We start from the raw sequence: 6,877 nt of genomic DNA, 5'->3' as shown, positions 1-6,877 counted from the left end.
TTATACTGGTAGTAACCTGCCCTACACTCCAAGAAGACACACTATCTCTCTTTGTCAAGGCTCTTCACTATCACTACACAAATATCCTTGAAAAGATAGTGCAGAACAAAGGCTGTTGGTGCCTTTGCTTGAGTGATGTTTCACAGAAATGCCAAGGCCCTTGGAGAATTGTCTCCCAACAGTGTTCTTTCTCTGGATACTTTTTTAAACTATCCAAACTTTTATTTATTTGTTTATTTATTTGTTTATTTATTTATTTAAAGATTTTATTTTTTCCTTTTTCTCCCCAAATCTCCCTGGTACATAGTTGTATATTCTTCACTGTGGGTCCTTCTAGTTGTGGCATGTGGGACGCTGCCTCAGCGTGGTTTGATGAGCAGTGCCATGTCCGCGCCCAGGATTCGAACCAACGAAACACTGGGCCGCCTGCAGCAGAGCATGAGAACTTAACCACTCGGCCACGGGGCCAGCCTCAAAACTATCCAAACTTTTGATTCTTTTTTTTTTTTTTAAAGATTTTTTTTTTTCCTTTTTCTCCCCAAAGCCCCCCCCCGGTACATAGTTGTATATTCTTGGTTGTGGGTCCTTCTAGTTGTGGTATGTGGGACGCCGCCTCAGCGTGGCCTGACGAGCAGTGTCATGTCCGCGCCCAGGATTCGAACCAACGAAACACTGGGCCGCCAGCAGCAGAGCGCGCGAACTTAACCACTCGGCCACGAAGCCAGCCCCCAAACTTTTGATTCTTATTTCTACTAACTTTGAGTATCTACCTACTCTAAGATTGTCCTATGTTCCTTCGTTTTTGCCATATCCTGTTTACTAGGTATATTAGTTAAAACTTTTTTTTTTGTTTTATGTAATAGAAGCCAATTTTCTCCAGCTTAAGCAAAAAAGAGAGCGGAAGGACATTGGATTATTTCATAATTCAACGAACAACCCAAAACCTAGTACTGTGCTGAGTCTTCAGCAGCAGGAGTTCCTAGTCATCTCTAGAGTGCTGTCATTAGCATGCCTCCACTGCGGCGGCTCCCAATCTGTGAGTCTCCACTCAAGTTTTAAATTCTCAGAAGAGAAGAGTCAATGGCCCAGCCTGGTTGAGGCTCTGCCTCTGTCTTTTCAGTCATGCCCAGGGGGCCAGGGCCATGAAAACACAGATCTGGTAAATCGCGCCTGCTCCCAAATTAGGAGGGGGAGTTTCCTGGGAGCTTTGGAAGCCCTCCCAATTGCTTTCTACTGTATCTAGATTTGTTCTGATCGATATTCTATTGCTTATAAGAGAAATACAGTTATTGTTTTCAGGAGCATAATTCCATTTCTTTTTTAAAAATCAATTAAATAGAGTTTTGCTTTTTGTGTCACTTTCTTGGCCATCTTCTGCCATTTCTCAAAATTTTTTTTGGAGTCATTTCGTGAACTGATCTAAGCCAAGTTAGTGATTCAAGAGTTTTGGGTAAAGATAGGTAGCCTCTGATGGTTGAAGATAGACTGAACTCTGTTTGATCTTCTCAATCTTGCTATTATGTGGTATGCTACAAGGATAGTAAAGCTTAGCCCAAATTTCGTTAATATTAAATGTTTATTAGTTAGTCATACATCTTCAAGACCATTACTTCAACAATGAAAATTTATTTTTCACATCTTTTATGCTTCTTAATATACTCCCTGGTGTAGATTCCACTGATGCTATTTGAAATACCAGAATAGCCACCTCTCATGCTGTGGATTTTCCTAATTAGGATATTTCCAAGGTTACTTAGTAAGCTCTGGTGTGTGGACTAGTATTACCTTATTGTCTGCAGGCACATATGTACATGAGACCTCATGTGAAAGTATTTTTAAAGTAAATTACCAGACAGACAATATAATAGGTCAGAATTTAGGCATTTAGTCATGCACTCATGCTAATTTTCATACTCCTTTGTAATTAACATTCCTCCTGACTGGATTAATTGGGTTTGCAATAAGTAATCACATTTATAATACTGCAACTGTTCCCAAATTAATTGCTCACGTGTTCAATGAGCCATTACATGTTCTCATTTAAAGCAGCTTAGAGAGCCCATGATTTTAGAGCTGTGGTCCTAAACATTTTGAGGAGAAGGGCACAGAATCATGCAAGAATATGTCAGTAATGTGATGACAGCAACAAGCCAGTGGTTCTCAAACTTTGAGAGTACCTGAGAATCACCTCAGTGTCCTCCTTGAACGTGCGGATACCTTGGCTCCACCCCAGCGATTCTGGTTAGGGAGATATCGTATGGGGTCTGGGAAAACTTTGAGAAGTATTGTTCTCTGTCTTTCTAGAAAAAGGCACATATGCAGGTACTTCCAACTTTACCAGTAATTTTAAGGGAGGGTTTCAGAACCCTGTGGCTTTAGTCTAGTACAATTTTTCTCAAGATTGGTTGCATATTACAATTACCAAGAAAGTTTTAAACAATATTTCAGACCAATTATATCATAATATGAGTGGTATAGGGTGACTAAACTGTTTGCCTGGTTTGTTCCCTAACCTAGAATGGAGACTAGAGATTTTTCGAAATGTATCAATCTATTTGACTGCATTAGACTCACTTGACAGATACCTAGCAAAAGTGATCATAGAAAGAAACCCGGTTACCCTATAAATCTTATAAAATGCACAGTTTAATTTGTGTATTGGTGAGAATGCACATCATTTTTGGCATTGATTTGTCCTTCTCTCTTCAAAGGTTCAAAGGATTTAGTGGACTTTGTTCTCTGGTTGATAGATAGCCTTCCCAAGCTTGAGAGAGAAAAAGCAAGACTCTTTTTATAATTTATAGTGGCAAGGTGAGTGTTTATTGTGATATTTTAGTTGAAGAAAATCTCAGAAAACATGTGGAGTTTCAAATTGACCATAAGTTTACTATATTTTATAGTGTGCCCAGTAATAACTAAAAGTAAATATTCATTATGAGTAAGGCAGAGAAATGGCTAAATGAGCAATTTTCTAGATGGCATCTGAGGAAGATCTTTTCTCATTCTTGATGAGGAGCACCGCTTATCATGATGAGCAAAGTAGTAGATGGAAACTTTAGTTACACTGATAAAGTTTTTGAAATTATATTAGACTTCTACATTATAAAGGAAAGGAGACCTATAATCAGTGATAGAAAAACCAAGTTGGAAATAACTATAATCAAAGCTTCTTCTATATTTCTTTGAAGTGGATCCTCTTATAATATTACTCATATGGACATTCAAAGCACTGGCAATAATAGGTGATTTAATGGTGTTTAAAGCCCTTGAGTAAATTCACATAGGCCGAGACATTTCCCTGAGGACATGGATTTAATAATTATGATCATTTCTTGTGCTGATAACTCTTGAGCTAGCATTTCCACTACCAGAGACAAAGTTTTAGAAAATTAAATTGTAAAAATTAAGTGTCAGAAGTTTGGCTAATTCAACGTGTGTGAATTACGGTCCACTTGTGTGGAAGAACTGGCTTCCAAGTAGGCACAAGGGCCATTTCTAAGCTCTGAAAGCTTTCTCTCCAAAACTGGATGCACCGTGTGACATAGGGTAGAGACCAGTTGAATGCAAATTTGGGGTTATTTTGGTCAGAAATTTCCTTTAAGAAAACAACAACAACAAAAGAATGTGATTCCAGGAGGGCACGGACACTATCTCTCTTATTTACCACTGAATCCAAATATTTTTCACATAATAGACATCATAAATATTTAGTAAAATCTTGAAAAAAAAACAAATTTTCTTTTTTTAGATGGAATTGTTAAGGTGGAATTTTTTGTTTTCTTTGTGAAAAAATGAAAAGATGTTCAAGCTTTGATAAAAGCTAGGTAATTTTTTATTGGATTTTGGAGAAGAACTCACCAAAATTGCGAGAGTTTGGAAGTTTGCTGGAATCTATTTGAAGTAGAAGAAATTGAAGTGTAATTGAATTGTAGATGTGCTCTCATTTTAGGCCACTGTTGTCAGAGAAGCTAGTACTTGTGGAAAGGTGATTACTTTTCTTAGCTATGGAGTTAAATGCTTTTAGGGAAGACACAGCCTTGTGGGGATAAAGACTGCAATGGTGCTGAATGCCAACTCTCCACCAACCCTACAAGCTGCTCTGCATTCCTATTTCTGATCCTAACAGTCCAGTGGGTAGTGTCACCATTATCCCCATTTCACAGAGGAGGAAATGGTGGAGACAGGATTCAAAACAGATAGCTCTGCTTCTTAAGCTCCTGTTCTTTCTGTCACATCCTCTTGTTTCTGTTCTATATAATTCCTAAAACTCCTTGCTTAAATCCTGAAGGATTATTCACTACATTTTGGGGCAGCATTTGTAGCATTGGACAGCTCTACTCATCCAATAGGCCATTCTCCTTTTGCGATTATGTTTGCCTCCTTGTGACATTCATTTACCAGCTCCATGGGAGAGATATAAAGAATAGGTTAGAGAAGGTAAGAAAAAATAGGGAGCCTGGGGGGCATGAAGGTAGACTGCTTAGGAGGCTGGAGAGAAAGCTCTGTGTCTGGGGCAGACAGGAAAAAGCACAGGAAGCTCTTCCATTTTCTTCCTGGAAATTTGAGTTTTCTTTCTCCGAGGGTGTGCGTGTGGCCGTTAGAAGACTGGGGTGTTCTATTATCCAGTCAGCAGAGGGAGCAGTGAACTTGCCATCCCGTGGGGAGAAAATCCGGCCCCCATTCCATGAAGTGGTTTATGAGTGGGTGTTCTTATCCTGCTTGGAATTAAAAAATTCCACTTTAAAAAATTGTTTCTGTTTTTATTTCATGGTGTTTATGGTTAATTAAGTCATTGGACTCCAAGAACCATGCTGCACTAGAAAATAATACTCACTTTGGTAATAAAGTAGTGCATTTTGTGTTTAAAGATAAATGTGTAGTGAATTGCTTTTAAAGATACCCTTCTACAATCCACCAGGCTTGCTAGTTCTGGACGAAATTACTCTTATACCTTAGGCTCAGAATAATAGCCCTGCTTGGGAGCAACCAGGTGAGGAGGAGACATTCGATTCCTGAGGTGATTTGAGGCTCCCTGAAAAACATGTTCTGATTCTTGTCCTTACAACCTTTTATGGCACCAGGAATTGCAACATCCTTTAGGTGAAACTTTCTTTACAAAAACAATATAACTAACATATACGTATTTTACCTAAAAGTAATAACTCATTAATCGATCTCCATTATTGAATTTGTCCTTATTTGAAAAGTTTCTGTGGACAGGTGCATTTTGATGTTGTAAGGTACAGGCTGGGTCATCAGACATCTGCTAAGCCTTGTTAAAGTGTAGGGCAGAGGGCCCACCTCAGGAAAGTGGAAGAAGGAAAGGCAAACCTCTATTTTAATTTGGATCGATGCTAGTTGGTTCTCTCATGTCGTAGGATAGGAGAAGCAGCATGTTCTGAGTATGAGACCCAAGATGAGATATGAAAGTCATAGTTCGGAAAAGTCCAGGGTTTAATGGTAAGATTTCTTTTGTGCAGTAGATCATAACATCTTTTTTGGTCACAGACCCCTTGGAGAATCTGATGAAAGTTATAGACTCTTTCTCAAGAAAAATGCACATATACACAAAATTTAGCCCTCTATTTCAGGAACTCATTGAAGTTGCACCTTCCCGGAAGTCCATTGTGAATCCTTGTTTGGAGCAGTCGTCTCTAAAATGGGGAGTGGGAGATGCTTGCACTCCAGGGTGTGTGCAAAACGATCCCCTGGAGTATGGAACTTTTTATTTGTATTTATTTTCTGTCTTTTAAAGTTTTTTTTCCGTGAGGCTGTGTATCGCACATAGTATATGAATACCATAGTATACGTATAACATTTATATATAAATGGGTTCATGAAATTAGTTGTAAGACCCCATATTTTTACTGATAGGGAAGCACAACTCAAAATTGATAGATTACCGATTTAGAGAGTGGTGCTAATTATATTTAAACTCTAGGCTGTCCCCTCCCTAAATTGGAGGGCCAGGCATAGGATATTAAGCCAAGAGTTGACTACCGGTGACTGAGAATTTTGGACCTAATGATGACTAGCAACATTTGCCCACACTTCACTAAGTACACTCACACATGCCCCATTTGGTCCTCCTGGTGGTTCCATGAGATAGGTAGAGCAGGTATGCTAACGGAAATCTCTGAGAGCAAGGATGTTAACCAGATTCTCAGATAACTTAAGAGACTTTCCCAAGGGCCCTTAGCTAGTCAGTGGTGGAGCTGGTGCTCATAACCTTGGCTGCTGACCACAAATTATGTGCTCGTTTCATTGAACCACAGGGATAAGTCAATTGTTATGGGCTGTCTATGGTCCCACTGCTGCAGTTACTAGTGCTCCCTGAGGACACTGAGTTGTTGAACCCCTGGCTGATCCAGGCACAGGGATAGAAAACATATTTTAGTTACTTGATCAGGGGGCCAGGAAGCTGAGCTAACAATTCAGCATTAGCTCCCTCCTGTTGGTGCTGTAATACCAACATATTTCAAAACAGATAGAGGGCTCTGGAAGGGTTTAGATACATCTATGCACAAAAAAGATTTACAATGGGTTATTAAATGGGAATTTTGAGGCTGGCTCCGTGGGAAGTGCCAACCACTCTTTCTCCCAAATTTCCCTTGGTGCCACTGTCAAGGGAAAGTATTCATCTAGATGGATTGTTGTTCTGACCCAAAACGACATTTCCAACTTTTCTTATATATAATCCAATTTCTGAACTTCCTTTTCAGTGATATTAAGTGGAATAGCAGAAAAAATTCTTTTGGCATTAAAGATAATAAATGTGTTCAGCATTGCTCAGGTGTCTTTGCTCTTTGCCAGTGCATTAGCTGTATTGATTTTAGAATTTTAAATGACCCTTTTACCAGACTTGATTAATGTCTCC

The sequence above is a fragment of the Equus quagga genome, chromosome 8 (assembly GCF_021613505.1).
Source record: "Equus quagga isolate Etosha38 chromosome 8, UCLA_HA_Equagga_1.0, whole genome shotgun sequence".
In the NCBI taxonomy this organism is placed as follows: Eukaryota; Metazoa; Chordata; class Mammalia; order Perissodactyla; family Equidae; genus Equus; species Equus quagga.
Note: the sequence above shows the minus strand (reverse complement) of the source record.